Raw genomic sequence first — 19048 nt, forward strand, 5'->3', positions numbered from 1 at the left:
TTACGGACTTGGTTTAACGGATAACGAGCTTCCTGAACGAATGATAAAATGTTTGAACAATAAAGTCTAATTGTTATCATAAATCGGTGAACGAAAGTTTTTTGTTTGTAATAATTTCGGTGTATTTTGTTTGTTTTTTTTTTTTCTCAACGTAGAGATTATATACTTTTAGAATATATTGAATTTTTTTCACGTCACAATACACGTAACGCGAATTCCGACTGAATAAGAAAATTCCCGAAGAAAAGGAATTTTGTTCGTTAAATTCTTTCGATTTTTATCGACCGCAATCGTTCAAATTGAGAAGATGGGGAAAAAATTGAAACAAAAGACTATCGCGAAGTTATATTTGCTACGTCGCAATCGCAATTGTGTCGCCTCCATAGCTCAGGGGTTAGAGCACTGGTCTTGTAAACCAGGGGTCGAGAGTTCAAATCTCTCTGGGGGCAGGTATTTTTTTTTTTTGTTTTTGTTATGTTTTTTTTTCAACGCTTCATTTCGTACGAAATTCCCATTTACTCGCATCTTCTTAACTTATTTACTCGTTTGACATTTTCAAATCATCGCAAACTCGAAAGGAACGAATCAAGCTATTGTATAAATCTTGGACGATAAAATACGTACGAACCATTATTATATGATCAATTAATATACAACGATAATTCGACAAATTCACCGCATATTTTCATCAGAATCGTTCAGCACTAATTACGCGGTTTCGCCAATATGTACACATTTAAACAGGTGAATACATAAATGCGGTGCGATGTGGATGGGTGTGGAAATTATTTGAACCGATGAAGCGTCGAACCGGTCACACCTGTCTGAACAGACGTGGTATGACAATGTACATTGTACGGATACGGTGAAAATATGGTTTGTCGAGCGGATATTAACGTTTTAATTCTCTTGTAAAACGGATGATTAATTTCATAGGGAAACAGGAAATAAAAAATTTAACCCTTTTTTTCTCCGCGTTTTTTTGCTGCGATGAAGATACCGTGATCTCACACAGAGAAAAATTTCATTTGATACAGTAACTAGAAAAATTCAGTAAAGCAGGTATCGTTGAAAAAAACTGTTTGAATATCGTTGGAATTACGAAAAACGAGGTACGCGTAACCATTTTGCGCTATCGTCGATCCTTTTTTGGCAATTGCAACGCAAAATCAGTTTTTGAGGCTTACTCCACTTTTTTTAGTTAAATAAGGCTTCAACGTCAATTTGTTGTTCCACGAGCATTGAATTTTCGCAACAGTTGCAAGAAAATATGGTAACAGTGATCGTAATGAGAAAGAATAACAACGGATTCTAGACTTTCCGGTAACAGCTGGAAAACTAATTTTCATTTTCTACCTAGAACTATATTTTTCGATTGTGGTAAAAAATGAAAATATTCAAGGACCGAGCGGTAACCGGAACTAAAAATTTCTCCAAGTCTTCACAGATATTTCACACGTCTAGAAAACGCACGACGGTTGTCCAAACGATAAAAAAATGAATGAGATCAATTCATCGTATATTTCGACGGTTACAAGTACGCGTGCAGCGTGGAAAATATAGCAGCAATGAGGATAAAATTCTCACTGTTGTTACAAGCCGGGCCTCTCTTTAAACTCGAGCAACGCCCACGGCACTCGAAATATTCAAACACCATGCACACACACACGCACACACCAGTGCAATCACACGTCTTCACACAGCATTAAATATCGTTCCGTCTCGCCCGCTTTTGATGCATCAAGAAGCACCAATAATTTTCCGGCTTTTCCCGACCGCCGCTGTAGCGTAAAAACCGCACGCGGCCGGCCAGTGACGGCAAAAATTTGGTCCGTCTTGTTCCGATGAATCAGACTCGAATGAGGTATGCTAATGTTTATAACCGTTTTGTCCAGTGTTTGCAATTCCTGGATTATTTTTAACCGCGCAAACGGAATTCTCTACAGAAATCTTACCAAGCTTTTCGTCTTCGTAGACTACACAAATTTGGCATTCATTCTCTACTTTGTACCGATTTTATTCAAGATGACTCGATGTTTATTGACGAATGTCTCTTAATCGGTTAGAGTTAGGAAAATTCTATCTCAGTACTATTTTATAGGTCGTAGAATTTTCTATAAGAATCTGTACTTAAATAGTTTATAAGTCAAGCAGTTTACCGAAAAGAAATATTGAAATATCTTCCGTTTTTTTTTTTTTTTTTTTTAAGCGTTATTTAAATGGAACCTGGAAGAGCTCATTATTTGGCTGAAATATTCATTTGAGATGCTCTACCGATTGAAAATTTTTTTTTGTTCATATTGACACACTCTATTACTTACTTAATGGTACTAATAAAAATTTAATCTCCTCCGACGACGAGGCAAGATTTTCTATCAAGTTCGCGTCCGAACAAATCATATTGTTAAAATATTTCTATATGCAGTTATTTTACTGTAATGACAGACATTTATAAACAGCTGACAGTTTTCAATTTGTAAAACTGATTCCAAGACGTAAACAATACCAATTCCAGGATCGTGTCACTATCAATAAAAAAATAATATACGATATAATACATGCGACAATGTTAAACTGAGAGAAATTTTTAGTTCCGGTTACCGCTCAGTCTTTAACTATTTTCATTTTTTACCACAATCGAAAAATATAGTTCCAGGTAGAAAATGAAAATTAGTTTTCTAGCCGTTACCGGAAAGTCTAGTATCCGTTACTATTCTTTCTCATTACGATCGCTGTCGCTACATTTTCTTGCAACTGTTGCGAAAATTTAATGCTTTTGCAACAATAAATTGACGTTAAAGCTTTGTTTAACTAAAAAATTAGAGTAAACCTCAGAAACTGATTTTGCATTGCAATTGCCAAAAAAGGATCGACGATAGCGCAAAATGGTTGGGCGTACCTCGTTTTTCGTAATTCCAACAATATTCGAACCGTTTTTTTAACGATACCTGTTTCACTGAATTTTTCTAGTTACTGTGAGAAATGAAATTTTTCTCAGTGTAGCAATGGCGCAGAAAAACTCAAGCTGCACACATGCAGCAGGGTTATACATGATATTGTTTATAGTAGACTCGAGGAGTAATGGCTTGACCAGGCCTCCACATCTCGTATAAAGATCACTACACGCCAGTCAAGATGCCCTCATTATACTCGCCTACTCTCAATTTTCACTCGTTCTAATATCACGATACGAATATCTGTCATACTTGTGCAACTTGTGACTGATTGTGAGTGAGTTCAATTCGCTCACTCAGAGCGAACCCTGCAATAACAATCTCTGCAATTGTCGTAGGTATGTTTGAAATGCCGCATATGTGCATCTGCACCGAGTTCGGATAAATTGAGCGAGGCGATCTTCCTTCTTAAAAATTTTAATAAGGTTTTCAAGATCTGTTCGGTTTTTTTTTTTTTAATCGATTTTGATTAGCCTTTTTCACGATCCGAAATTTTCAAAGCTTGAAAGCTTTCGAAGCTTCGAGTAAATTGTTACGTCATTTTACAAGCATAAAAACAAAATCGAGATTGTTATTCAAATTTTGATAAGGGCAAAAAATAATCTGCATTCAGAGAAAAACTGTTAAAGACACTTTATTACGCTCTTAGTTTTTCTCAATTCTGTGAGGTAGCTTGATTATTTTTTAATCTATTGTCAAAATACTGAAATTCCATCACAATCTTCAGGTCCACACAATTCGAATGTCGGTTAATACTTGTGTGTTAAAAAAATACATTTATTACCATTTTTCTGTGTTACATGCGTTTTTAAATAAAAATCATAAATAATTCTAATCCATCTTTCGTTCTCAGAATTCGTTTTTTCGTCTTCGTAGAAAACGCAAGAGATTTCAGATAAACACAATGTCGTATATACGCACTATAATTGCTTCATTTGCGCCTATCAGCCTAGGAATACAGCACGTGATAGCGTGCAGGAAGTATTATCGAGTGATTACAGGTATACGTGCCCAGGTTTGTGTAAATAAAAATAGAAATCGAGGTGAGAGAATAATTACTGATGATTCCAGCATAGCCATCGAAACCGATTAGTACCGCAATAATTCTAGTCTGAGCTCTCGGAATTTGTTTCGTAATTATTTTGCACTTTGCTTTTTACCTCAGCACAGGCATAATCCTCAGGTATTTTTTAATTACTTATTCAATTAACCTCGTAAATTCCTGGAGAACCTCAATTTACGTCTACGTCTATAGGTGCGAATTTAATGAATATCGTTGAAGGATTTGTACGTTATAATAATTTGTTCGAGCCGTTTTTTTTTATCTGAGACTAATATAAGCCGGTTTTACAGTGCAGAAAATTTAATGTTTCATACGTGAAACCAGAACTTTAGACTGCGGATTCAATTTGAGACAAGATTGATTAAGAGTTGTTGAATTTTGAAAAATTCCTGTTACTGAGAATCTTGAATGAAAAGTGGTTTGAACTTTATATATTTACTACGATATTCTCTATATCTCAATTTTTTAGTGTGTAGAATTCATTGAGACTATCAGAGTGTGTAGTTTTAGGCTAATATGCATTGATTAAAGTAGTTCACTCTAATCAAAAATGAAAATGAAAAATATCAAGAGACCCTTTTTGCAAGCAACAATATTTAGTACAAAAAAGGTCTCTTGATATTTTCCACTTTTGTCTGCGTAATTTCCACGCGAAATCGACGGTGAGTTAAGGTGAGCATTTTTTTACGCGTTACTTCAATGTAAAAACGAAAACTCGAAAGCGAAACCTCTAAATCTTATCCGATCGAGCTCAAATTTGCAGGTGATTTTTTTTCACCGTTAGACGTCAGTTTTATGAGGGATCCACGCTAAAGAAATCCTTCTTTTTTTTTTAGATGAACCACTCTTATATTGATATAATATTCCTAAATTCTTAATCCTTATACGTACAAACTTTTTATATAATTCAAATCATTTCAACCTACATCTTCTTTCAAATAAATTACTGTATATTATTTTGATAAACATGACCTGCTACCGGAAGCAATCGACCATTTGCACAAAAAAGGAAAAATCGTTTAGAGTTTGCAGGTTTGTATTAACGATAAATTTAATGTACAGTACAGTAAAAGTTTATTATTTTCCGTTCAATCGTACAGAATTATTAAAAAAGAGTATCGCCTTGCTTAAAAATAGATGTTTCGTTAGTTTTGCATAATTCTCTCCTGGTTATACGTAATAGAAAAACTGAAGGAGAAGAAAAAAGAAAATACAAAGATTCACTTCGTTTTACAAATACAAGAATTCTTTATTTCACAATATTTTGATAATTAATATTTATAAAAAATACCGTCTTTTCTAGCACTTTTGTTTTACATCCTTTTCTTAATTCTGCCATTAATTGGAGGTTTTTTTTTTTTTATGACCTCTTGAAAAATGATATCGAGAATGAGAAATTGAATGTAATTGAAGATACTAGTTAGAAATTGAATCGAAATACGGTATGCATGCCGAAATTGTATCATTAAAACAAGATGAAATTCATTTGTCTCCATCTTTCCTCCGACGATAACTCTTGTTGAGTAAAAAATTAATCAATATCAACCACAAACTGTGACTGGGGCGAAATGCCCGACAATAACACCGATATTCTGCGAACATCTGATTGTATAACTTATAACAACGTCGATAATAATTGTTTCAATTGCGGGTCGGAATTACAAGGAGCAATTTACGAGGATCTAACGGTCGGCGAAGATTCGTTCCAGCCTGGCACGCAGAGTTTACGGCTTTTATATTGGCCTCATGAGGTACGGAATATTCTTAACATGTCTCTCGTGTGTTGCGTACATAAATAGAAACAAATAAATCGGGCGTCATTGCCGAAGGATTTTTCGCTGACAATGAATGAGAGACCGCGAGTGTCAAGTGATTTCGACACAGTGGCCTCAGTATCGTGAATCGTGATGTAAGTATTTTGCTTGATTGTAACAATAAATATCACAACGTTGCAGGCCTTATTTATACGCACACACACACACACACACACACATAACAGCGGTAATTGCTAACGATATTCACCTCATTGTGTGCTGATGCAGGAAATTGAGAATAGCCTCTGATCATTTATATTGACATTCATGTATGCGAAGTAATCATTTATCTGCATGCGGTATATCCGTAAAGGTATATGTGGAGCAATATACGCACTTAATTTGTCTCGTCTCGTTAATCTGACGTAGATGGTACTCGTTACGTTCATATATCTGAACTGACGATGGAAAAAAAAAATTTATTCGATATTTTATTGATTTTATAAGTAGCTACGACGGGGATTAACTCTTTTGCAAAGACGACAAAGAATAAAGAAATAACTCCTTGAAATTTAAAAATCAACCGCGCATGCGCCAAATAATTCGATCTCATTGGTCGGGGAAATCTTCCCGCAGCGTCATCAAGTCATTAGTCAAAGTTCCCAACAATGGTTTGTTTTCTTTGACTAATTGTATAGACATTAAAATAAGAAAAAAAAGTAAAAAAAAAACAGGTTCACAGTGAAATTTCTGTCACAGTTTCCTAATAAAAAGAAAAAAGAAAAGAAAATTGCAATTCCGTATATTCGTGAAATTCTTTGATGCGTTATTGCGCTTTTCGAATCAATTATCGCATCGGTAAAATAGTACAAAATTGGAAATTCCACTTATTCGTAAAGTACGTGATTGAAAAACATTATCGAATTAACGAATGGTCACAAATGTGTTAAGAAGCAGAGGGAATGAACGTGTCAAATAATTAATAGCCTCGAATTCAGCTCACGTTCAAAGTTCATTTAAGAGACTAACTTACAGATTTTCGGGACAAAAGAACATTCTATTAAAACTATATAATTGCTTAAAACTCGCTAATAATTGTGATTTTCTCAAAAAAAAAAAAAAAAATAACGAATCGGAATCGTAGTTCATTAACAAGTCAAATTAGCATTATATTTCTGAATTTTCAAGCCGGACGCGTAAATTCTTACCGCAACTTGGACAATTGCTTGTAAATTTATCTTTTCTTGCGACAAAACAAATGCAATTTCATATCGTTGATATTTTCACGCTCGGCAATAAAATTAAACGAAAATCGCAATCCCCAAGAAATTTCCAAGTTGTTATTTCTCGTTCGCTTGCGCATTTCGACGTTTATTCCCGTGAACGGAGCTTGAGCGTTCAGCACTTAAGCACAGCCCCCGTTTTGTGCAGTCTCGAAGCTGTATCGGGAACGGTGAAAACGTCTAGAATTAGGTTGACTTTTATAATAGGGCATGCTCGTTAAGGTAACTTAGTTCCGGCGATGCCTTGGCGCCCGCTGCAGCACGCCTATTCCGGCATATAAGGCGAAGCTCAGCGAACCTCGTTAAAGTGTACTTTGTGCAAGTTACATCGGCCCAGGTAAGTGGTTGGCTGCTTTTGCCGTACGCTGCAGGCTGAAAGCATACCGGCTACAAAGTTACACCCAAGTTAAGGCGCCTTCGAGGTGCTATCTAGGAAATTTCTACCTACCTCGGTCGAACACCTTCGGAGTCTCGTGATGTTCCGGTATCCTCGCCATTAGTCCGTGGCCACATTGCGCTACATAGACGGGTGAGGAACGTCGATTTCCCGTCGACTTCACGCATGTTGTGCAACGTTGAAAACTAAGAGACACGGGTTTATATTCATCGGCGGAAAAGTGGGTTAAAGGGGTGAAAACGAGCCCCAAAGATGGACACCCAATGGAATGGTCTCATGATGCGCTTGGCGTGTTCGAATAAAACCGACCCTGAAATGTTTTTATTAATGAACGAAGCGTGAAGAAACCATCCCACTGGGTGTCCATCTTTGATAGTTGCGTTCACCCAGTTCAACCATTTTTCCACCGATAAAACCATACGTGTCTTTTATTTATTTCTTTATTTAGTTTCCGTCGATCAGGATAATAAATTTATGTTGGTTGTCAGAATTTGATTCGAAAACACGCCGTCTCGGAATTTTGTTTGACAACATTGCATTCCAAGTAATGCACCGAGAAAAATTTCATTTGTTGTAGTAACTGGAAAAATATTGTTGGAACTACGAAAAACTAGGTACGCGTAAACATTTTGCGATATCGTCGTTCCTTTCTTGGTTATTGCAACGCCGTTTTTTTTGGCTTACTCTACTTTTTTTAGTTTAAGTTCGAGTGAACGTGAACTTGGTCGGGCAATGATACGTGCATTTTGCGGTAGATACGAACTCGTACGTTATGTCATTGCAGCCTCCGAACATGTGCCAACATCTTACGTGCAGCTGGCCGCAACGCCGAGGATTCGAAGTAATGGATCGCCACGGAAATTAACAACCCTTACGCCCCGCGTCAGTGACTCGTGACCAGCTTTATGACCCTGTTGGAGACTTTTTCTCCTCTTAAAGAGGTTGCTTGCTGAAAAATCGATAGCTTTTATTTTTATCGCGAGTTTATCGCGCATTGAGTGTTAAGCATAAAACGTAGAGAAAGAAAAATTGGAAATGCTGTGATGATGAAACAAAAATTTAGATAATGATACTTCGTTTCGAATCGATTCAATGACGTTCGAAGTTTAGTAAGTTCGGTCGAACAGATGACGTTTTACTACAAAGTCAGCGAAAGAGATTTTCTTCGTCGTAATTAATATCGGTGCAATGTCGTAAAATTATACATCATACAAAGTCGTTTATGATAATCGATATTTATATTGATCTCACTTTGCACTTTCGGATATTGCAGTTTCTTTTATCCCAATTAGGACAGTAGCAAATTTTTAACTTGAAACAAAAACGTTTCATAATCAGTAGATTTGAAATTATGAATCTTGTGTAAAAAAAATCGCGTAGGTATGTTTAAAAAAAAATTAGGTAACCCAAATTGTAAGATCGAAAGAACTTGGAATCAACCTTCTTATATTTATTTTCATTTTAAACACTCGTCAACTTTTCGTTTACCGGTTATATTAACGAATTTAGTTTTTCTCGACGACTGTATTAAATTTTGCCATTCATACGAGTTCCCCATAATTTTACAAAAATTTAATCTCACGCATCTTGGATTCCTTTCCGAACATCATTCAAAAGTTGCCATAAAAAGACTTTGAGAAACAAGTTCGCCAAAACTTTTGGCAATAAAATGCATGAATTTTGCTCTGCCGAATTTCAAACAGTTTTGCTTTCTGTCGACTCTGCAAATTAATCACGCCTAACGACCTGGGTTTACAGTGTTTGGTACACAAGAAGCCAGATGCAGATCCCCGTTTCTGATACCGCGCTGATCTTTCCGATAATTAACCCTTTCCGGGTGGGAAAAACGATCGGAAACAGAGTCGAACAAAAGCTTCCTTTGGGAGGGATTCCAGGCGATCCCGAAACCCGGTTAGTTCACCGGAGGCAACCTTGTTTTTACTTGTGTCTACCGAACAAAACCGGATACTCGATGCCTCTCGGCTCAGTTAATCTAACTGAAATTTCAAATGAGAGGCAAGTCCGTTTCAAAAGCGCTCCTGTACATGTTACTCGAGTCGAGTTCGCTAATTCGACTCATCGCGTTTGGCTCAAGTCAAACATTGCGATCGATGTCTTCACTCGTGCCGAAGTGGTTCCGAAATATGAGATCGAAACGTGATCGTGATTTTGAAGGTGAAAAAATTAAGCCATCAGTTGATTGAATTCAAATTTGATAAACGAACTTCTCCTCGGTAGACGAAAAAAAATAAGAAACTGCGAATACGAATAAAGTAAAAGGAAACATTCAACTTATAAGTTAGAAATGTAATAACGGTGTTCCTTTTTTTTTTTTTTCTACTTCGATACCCAAAATCGTTTACTCATTTGTCCAGTTTTGGTAAACTAGCGTTGATTTTGTTTGAAAATACATTCTGTCATAGAAATTATCAGAAAATAATTATAAACAATGGTAATAAATTTTCTAAGAAATTGAAACTTCGTAATTATAACCTATAATGACTTCACACTCAGGATATTCTTTGAATGCAATTCGACTTGACTGACTTTGCGCAGTCACAGTTTTCAAACTATCATTGTCCACCTTCTTATTTTTCCCTAATGAAATTTTTCAGTTCAGTCTGTTTACCAGATAGATATTTAATTGCCTCACGATTCGGTTTGCAAAAGTTCGCCGTAGAACCTCGTTATTAATAATTATTCCATCTCTCATAATTCATTAAATCTCAGCCGTTCAAAGCCGTTTTTTCTTTGCTTCAATTTTATTACGAACAACGGAATAATAAGCCCCGAAGCAAATACCCAAATGTAATTTAAAATTGTTTGTCCCGACGTACGCGAGGTATTAACAAAGTTCTTTGCGAATATGTAATATCAGCGGTATCGTAGATACAACCGTTGCAAAAGCTTTACACAGTATTATTGCATTGTATTGCTTTCCCTGCACGAGATGTTGCTGAAGTGAAAAATACCCTGGATACAATGCGTCGTTGTCTATAGTTGCACGTATGTAATATATTACCAAATCGATTACTATTGAACAAATGTTTAAAGCTCCGCGCAGACGTCGAACCGACAAAACCTTCGTGAGGCGTATTCGATTTTTCTGAAGATAGAATAATTTATGGCCATCAGGTTGGCACACGTATGTTCAGTGGTGACGTAGAATATAAACACCTTTTTTTTTTTTTTTACAAGCCTTTTCTGCAGCTCGACGTCTGTTTGTTTTTTCTTTTATTTTTTTTCTTAGTACGCCACATTTTTTGATATATTATATTTCGCGTGACACGCGATTTCAAGGGATTTCAATAACTTTTTTGGACCTTAAGGGGATGCTCTTGTGAGTTTCGACGTTGACGTATATGTATCCAAATATTTAAGTTCGCGTATCTCAAACGCGAAAAATGGCTCAACATCCCCGTTCTATATGCAATTTTGGATAAAAAAAAAAAAAAAAAAAACAGCAATGCATTTTAAGTTGATGCTGAAACGAAGAAATGGCATGGATTCTACGGAATCGGAGTAGTAAATTCGTAGAATTCATGCCTCATTTCAATTATTCTCTGACAATTTTACAACGTACGTTCCAATTTTAATTCAATGCATTCTAGTCAAATTTTCTTGTGAAATAAGTGCCATCTACGAAATTTGTACAACGAAAAATGCGGAACCGACTTCAAAACAAAGAAAAAGAAGAACAACGAATATATTGTTGTTTTATGAAAGAAGAAGACTAGTTAAAAGCATTGTCAGAAAAAAGCATTTTACAACGAGCATTCTATGCATAAGGGGCGTATTTTCATCTTGTGAATGAATTGATGAACGAATGAATGATCTAAAGTGATTAATATTTGCAATTTTATTTATACAATTGTACATTCCTGATTTATTTATTTGTTAAACGAATGAACGTGTCTTTGATTTTCAGGTACGCCTGGTCTGTTCAATTCAGCAAAATTATATTTTATAATGAATTTCTCACATTTACTTTTGATACACTGCGAAAAATTTCATTTGTTAGAGTAACTATAAGAATTCAGTAAAACAGGTATCGTTAAAAAAACTGTTTGAATATTGTTGGAATTACGAAAAACGAGGTACGCGTAACCATTTTGCGCTATCGTCGATTCTTTTTTGGTAATTGCAACGCAAACTCAGTTTGTTCGGTTTACTGTACTTTTTTAGTTAAACAAGGCTTTATCGTCAATTTATTGTTGCACAAGCATTAAATTTTCGCAACAGTTGCAAGAAAATGTAGCAACAGCGATCGTAACGAGAATGAATAGTAACGGATACCAGACTTTCCGGTAACAGCTAGAAAACTAATTCTCATTTTGTACGTAGAACTATATTTTTCGTTTGTGGTGAAAAATGAAAACATTTAAGGACTGCGTATATTTAAATCCACCATGTCACCCCCTTATGCAAGAAGAAACGGTTAGGAAAGCAGACCCGAAATTCGTGTTACTTTTAGGTGGAGGTGCCTTAGAAATTCGGAATGTAACACTGCGACAGAGGTACTTCAATTCATTCAATTACTGCTCGAGTAGACGTTATTCAACCTCACTTGACACCGTTGCCGCGTAATTCGTATTGCGTTTACACAGGCATGATTGCAAATCGAAGTCAACAGAATACGCCACTCCGAAACACAATGAAAATGGGTAAACTACGTACGGTGAGAAACAGGGCCAACGGCAATATTTCAAGATCACAATAAATTAGATTATTGTTCTTGATGAATTATAAAAGACACGTAACCTGAAATCAAGTTTTATTTGTAAAAAGTAACTTGCCAAATGCGATACACTTCATGAATAATTTTTTGAAAGTTTTGTTTCAGAATTTTTCATGTCAACCTTTTTGTATGCGACGATTCGTGGATAGTTAAATTTTGATTATTTCCTGCAACCGGTAATTAAGTGTCAAGTATACACGTATGAAAAGTTTTCATCGTTATTGAATAATTAGAAAAATATCAATGAAGCACGACTTCAGAAGTGTGAATGTAATATATAAAGATATTGCAGTGAATATTGTCCATAATTTACTTACTTTTGCAGGATTCAAGTGCATTTTGGAATATTTTCGAATAAACCTAAAACCTGAAACCTTGTGTTTCTATACTTCAATGGATTTCAATACTTGACAGTGTAAGTTTGTACTTTGACGATGAAAATCCTATGAAATTAATGATCACGTGCACGATTCCCGCATATTTTCTGCAAAAAGTATTTGAAACGTCTATCACTGATCATACGTCGCAATTCATTTGCGATATCGAATCAAACCAGGGTAAATTCGCGTTAATCCAGCGACCGGATCATAGCAACGAATCAGTTCATCCCTGTCGAATAATTAGGTATGTATGTATTCGAGAAGCGAATATAGGTTTGCTCACATATATACGTATGTACGGCCGGTGATTGTTTGCTATCGCTGTTTGCAATTTTGAACAGTAATTTGAGTAAGCCGTATATACATATCCAGCACGAAGCTGATCGGGAAGCAAAGGGTGTATCAAGTTTACTCGGGTCATACATGTGCACATGTATGTACATTGTTCATGCAAACCCGAATTACATGCGCACGGATATTCGACCCATGTGCACAACAAATCACGCGTTGCCTGAAAAACCGAGAGGAATTTCCAATCGCGTTTATACTGAGAGAAATTTTTAGTACCGGTTACCGCTGAGTCCTTAAATATTTTCATTTTTTATTTCCAGTTTCATGCGTCACTATTCTTTCTCAACGATACCTGTTTCAATGAATTTTTCTAGTAACTGTAACAAATAAAATTTTTCTCAGTGTACTGTAAAGTCCGCAACTATCCATTTTCGCTTTTTATAACCATATTCGAAAAATGTAGTTCTGGTTGCAATATGAAAATGAGTTTTTTTGCTGAAACCAGAAGCTTATTCAACTGAAAAGAAGGTACGTAACTAAACGTACAGATTTAATGTTGCCACAACCGGAAAATTTAGTCTTGACAACTGCGATTACACTAAACAGTTACTCTTACCACAATTTATTCCAATTCGGACAATATTCAAATCGTTATTGTAACAATACCTATTTTACAATTATTTTCCAGTAAATACAAGGCATAGAATCTTATCATTGATATTTATGAACTCTATTGATTGCTGAAAAACATAAACGAGTAACGGATAATATAAGGCATTCCAAGCTAAAACTACAATTTTCATTGCCCGATGATAAATCTACAAAACATGCTTCGCTTTGCGCAAAAGTGTCTAAAAATGGTGCGATTTTTACGGAAAATCCCAAAAACTTGTCCAGGAACTCGTGGAGCACCTTGCGGGAGAAAAGGTAGAACGACCTAAGAATGCACGAAGTCCTTCAAAGAAAAATCTGAAGAAGTTTGCGAAAGAAATTTAGCGTGGGTTATATGAGCTGGACTGGAGGTTTCATCTTCAGGGGAATTTCCTTCTTATACATATATCTTTGGAGCACTAGAGAAGTCTTTCGAAGTATATATATATATATACAACACAGGTATGTATAACGTATACGTATATGTATAAGTACATGTAAAATCGTGCAAGAGTTAAGATCCGAGAGAAGGAGACGTCGCGTTACCTTTCATGGTTTGATACGGTCAAAGCAGGAGCGGTTTTCTCAAGTAACTGGGTCAACAGTTGCTCGCATTTCGCATCCTTTCGTCTCTAATAATTCATAAAATATGTATCTGATCAAAAAACGGACGTACCTGCTATAGCATGTATTATAATATAGGGAAGTTCGTCTCGAGAATCGATCTTAGTTTTGAAGCAATGCCTCGGAGATGAGCAGCTGAATGTTTCAAGTAACGCAAAATTAATCCGTGCCTCTATACGTCTATGTGGAATGATTTTGCAGTGTTGTAGGATTCGCATTTATTCACATAGGATAATGCAAGGATTATACCGGCAGTGGAAAGTTGGATATTATGCGGAAAATTCGAATCTCGGTTTAGTCCCATCCTTGGCAAGAGTCCTTTGCTAATTTGAAATTCTCGACATCAGGACGAAGGAATTTGGATTCGACTCTCGATACCTTCGAATTATTTGGCAGCAGTTACAGTGAGAGAAATTTTTAATTACGGTTACCTGAGCGGACTGAGCGTCCTTAACTATTTTCATTTTTCACCCCAATCGAAAAATATAGTTCTAGGTACGAAATGAAAATTAGTTTTCTAGCTGTTATCGGAAAGTCTAGTATCCGTTACTGTTCTTTCTCATTACGACCACTGTTGCTATATTTTCTTGTAACTGTTGCGAAAATGTAACGCTCGTGCAACAATAAATTGAGTATTTTAACGATACCTGTTTTACTGAATTTTTCCAGTTACTGTAAGAAATGAAATTTTTCCGAGTCTACGGTACTTTTAGCCGTGAATTTATTTCCGACATGACAATAGTTTTCGTGACCTAGGTTGCGACCAGAGCGGATAAACAAACCATAAGCCCCCCTGATCATCGTCAACGGAAGATCGCGATAGCCGAGATTAGGAAAATTGGTTTGCGCGGGTATCTCCGTCTTCCGTGGAACAGGGTATGCATATAAAGCTCGGGGTGTTAACGTGTTACACAACTGGGGGAACAACAGAACTAGACGCAGATTCGCGCCTCTCGTACACGTAGACACACGTAGACGTATAAAGTAGTTTATTATACCACAGTAGCAAACTGCCTTCGAACACGATCCGCCTAATCCTTCCTGTATCGCGTAGTTGGACGCGTGATATCGTCTACTAATCCGTACTCCGTGAACATACAGCCTGTGAAACTTGCCGAATTATTATCACGCAGCGTAACCGAGCCAATGCGAGTTGGGCGTAGCGTTATGATGTTCGTACATGGGCGTAATAATTCCTCGTATAGTTAACGCAAAGCAAGCATACAGGGTTTCCCGTAACTTGAATTCAGTGAGCCCCGGTAGCCGTGTTGTGCATGGAAAATAAGGACAGCGAATTACAAGTGAAATACGTTGAGAAAATTTTCATTTGTTACAGTAACTAGGAAAATTCGGTAAAACAGGTACCGCTGAAAAAAAACTGTTTGAATATTTGTTGGAATTAAGAAAAACGAGGTACGCCTAACCGTTTTGCGCTATCAATCCTTTTTTGGTAATTGCAACGCGAAATCAGTTTCTGAAGTTTACTCTACTTTTTTAGTTAAATAAGGCTTTAACGTCAATTTATTGTTGCACAAGCAACCGTTACAAGAAAATCTAGCAACAGTGATCGTAATGAGAAAGAATAGTAACGGATACCAGACTAATTTTCATTTTCTACCTATAACTATAATTTTCGATTGTGGTAAAAAATGAAAATAGTTAAGGACTGAGCGGTAACCGGAACTAAAAATTCCGCTCGGTGTAACTCTGACACTTATATTCACGAGACTGTACGTACCGAGAGTTTCCCGTGAAACTTACCGCCCACCATCAGATAGGCAACCGAAACCGCGCTACGAATATTTACGCAGCGATGCAAAGTTTCATTCAGCGAGAAATTTTGCAAAAAACTTTCGGTACAATGCGACAAAGTCGCAGGCTATTCTCCCATTTGGGAAACAAACATTTTTCCTCACCTCCGATTGACCTGGAATTCGAAAAATTGGAGCTTTTCAGGTAGCTGATTCCGAAACTTGTCAAATCTACTGATATAAATTGAAATAGCCTGAGTAGCGTTTCAAATTACGCGGGTCGATACGCGATCTTCTCTGAGGATCGATGAATGGTGCATGCGATTGATCGCACATCGATCATAACGATCGATCGATGTGCGACTCTAATAAATAGACGTAAACTTTATACCGATGCTGTCTGATACAATATGGCTACGAGTTATTGGCGTAAAGATGTCCGCTCATGAATTATTGAAAATTCATTCTTAATTTCATTTCTATCTTCTCTAAAATTGCTGAGTTAATTTATTTACGTAACAACAAACCTGAGTTTATTATTTGGGAATACAGAATAATAGATCCAACATAGCGATTGAAAATGATAGGAATTAAGTGACTTGGATGAACTCGCGAGCTTTTGAGGATTCTGATTAGGTGTCAGAACTCGATAGTCAAAAATTCGTAACAGCATGTCCAAAGAGTCGGCCTTCGGATTCTCCGAATTTTTACTTCGTCTTTGTAATCAGCGATCTCAGAAACTCTCAAGTACCGAGTTTTATTTTGCATTCTCGTCCAGTATTTCTCTCACTCTCATTTTTCAAAGTTTTGTTCAACTTAGTAAACTTTTTCCTGGGGACTCGAGAATTTTTGAGACATATGTCTGAAAATTTTTTAAAATCTCAAGCATCCTCGTAAAAACAATCGTAAAATTAAAGTTACATTCGATCAAGTCGCGATTTTTCGATTTCTCGACACTTTTTTTCGCGTCTTGCGTAAAACCGGATTTATACCCGAAAATTCTCGCTTCGAGATGTCTCGACGAGAAAGCCCAGCAGGTACGTCGTTACTATGTGGGAGTTACGAGGCGCTCTGAATACCTGTGTATAAGATTCATGCTCGCTGGTTCGAACTAACCTCCCATTCCGAAGGTCTAATTGGGTCTCGTGGTAGTCAAGTGCCTTTACGCACCTGGTTACACACGCTGTGAATACACCAACCACCACCCAAGTGCCTATTGCGTAACTTCCCGTCCAAGCGTAAAATGTGCAGAAAGAATTCCTTCGCAATAATCCTTTAGACGAATAGTTTTTATTTTGATTATTTGTTTGAGCAGCGAAACAAGAGATGATCAAATCGAAAAACTGAAAAATGATAAGGTCTTGGCGCTCTTTTATGGCCTACTTTCTTTTCTTAAGTAGTTTTGAAAAAACTGTTCAAATGCTTTCAATACTAAAAATCGAAATTAATGTTTGAACATTTCTTGACTAACCTTTTTTTTTTGTATTGAACTAAATACGAACGCTTGAATTTATCACCCAAAATAAGTACAAATACATGAAGGACATCTTATCATTTTAACTGTTTCTCGGCATTTGGACTTCCTCCTGCCTCTGAAAAGCAGCGGTAACATAATCAGTCTACCTAAGAATGTTCAGACCCGGAAAACTTTGAAGACAAAGTTTGCGGTCTCTTTAGAATAACGTGGCGTCAAAAATTGCTTTTCACGGTTCCGGTTATGAAAGAGGTGCTGATGAAAATCACTGCTGAGTAGACAGCGTGAATTTTATCGCCAACGCTTGCGACGCTCTCAAGCGATAATAGATATTACTTAAAAAAAAAGGATTTTCACCAATTTTTGCATCTCTTTTTTCATTGTTCATCTACCCACATATTTTTCCACAATGTTCTCAAACGCTCTAACAATCTCAAGATCATCTGTCTCTCGGTTCAATCGGTTTTTTTTCTGCGACCTACACGTGTTTTTCATTTGAATTTATGAACCGTGTATTAAAAGGATGGTTCAATTCAAGATTATCCATCGACAGGATTTTCTTCTCACATGCTCACCTAGCTTTTATTATTCAGTCCGCGTTCCTTATCTAAATTCATGACTTATCCTTACTTTATTGTCCCAATAGAACCTTTTCTAATTGGTTTTAGTTTGCCGAGAAAAAGTCAACGTAACTGCGAAATTGCTCGAAACTAGGCTGTCACTAACTAAATAAAATACAATCGTATTAAAAATAAAACAAAATATAAATAAAAATTTATGTTTACGTTCATGTTAATACAGAGGAAAAAATGTTTAGTTATGATCGGAAAATATGAATATTTTCGTTGCGGTAGCTATAGATACAGACTTAAATTGAATTACGTGGGAGGTGTGTAAGAGTAACGGACCCTGTATTGTCAGTCAAAAGTTTCTTGGATTAGCCACTCGAGTCGGGCGCTACAATCGGGCAGAAACTAGGCGAAACTAGGCTACCCCCAGGGTAGCGCGCTGTTTTTCAGATCTTCAGTCGAGCTCTAGAAATGGTGACGAACAGAAGTGCTCGAAACAGTTGGGTAGATATCGGTTTCCGAGAAACGGCGATACGAGGGCGGTGTCCGTCATTTTGAAGTTGAACACGAGTATGCGCCGATGCATATCAGAGACGCCTGGTTCTCTACGGCGTGGACACCGAGGTGTTCATGTCACCGCGTAGGGATCCCGGTGTCTGATCGCGAGCAGATTGCACGTATCGAATCGATCACTGTTCCGGATTGTTGTCGTCGTTGAAAGAAAGCATAAACGGCTCCCGCGGCTAGATAATGAGGAGTTTTTGGTTCGAGGTGGGTCTACATGCGCGTGCTGGAGCCCTTGACGCCATGATTGATAAGTCAGCGCCGGCGGCGTGGAGTTAAAAATGTCCACGTGACCGCGTTGGGACTCCGGCGTGGGGCGCGGAATGTACATGAGCTACGTTCCGGATTTCAGGTTCCTTGATCACGAATCAAGGCATTTCGATGCTTTGCGGTGTGTTATGGCGATTGTGTGTGACACGTGTGTACGACAGATTGTAAATAATTATGAACTTCGGAATAAAAGAGTATTTGGACAAGATTGAAAGATGTCTGTGGATGTAACCACGACTCTCTGTACTATGAACCCGTTGAGTCGGTGACGTGAGAGGTCCTTGA

At 37.0% G+C, this 19048-nt stretch overlaps 1 non-coding gene across 1 annotated transcript; it reads left to right on the forward strand.

The window, feature by feature from the left end:
- The first annotated feature begins 376 nt into the window (after window positions 1–376).
- Window positions 377–449, forward strand: TRNAT-UGU (transfer RNA threonine (anticodon UGU)). The gene has a single exon. It is a non-coding gene; the product is annotated as a tRNA-Thr (tRNA).
- The last annotated feature ends 18599 nt before the right edge of the window (window positions 450–19048 follow it).

This window comes from Neodiprion pinetum, chromosome 2, assembly GCF_021155775.2.
Source record: "Neodiprion pinetum isolate iyNeoPine1 chromosome 2, iyNeoPine1.2, whole genome shotgun sequence".
Taxonomy (NCBI): Eukaryota; Metazoa; Arthropoda; class Insecta; order Hymenoptera; family Diprionidae; genus Neodiprion; species Neodiprion pinetum.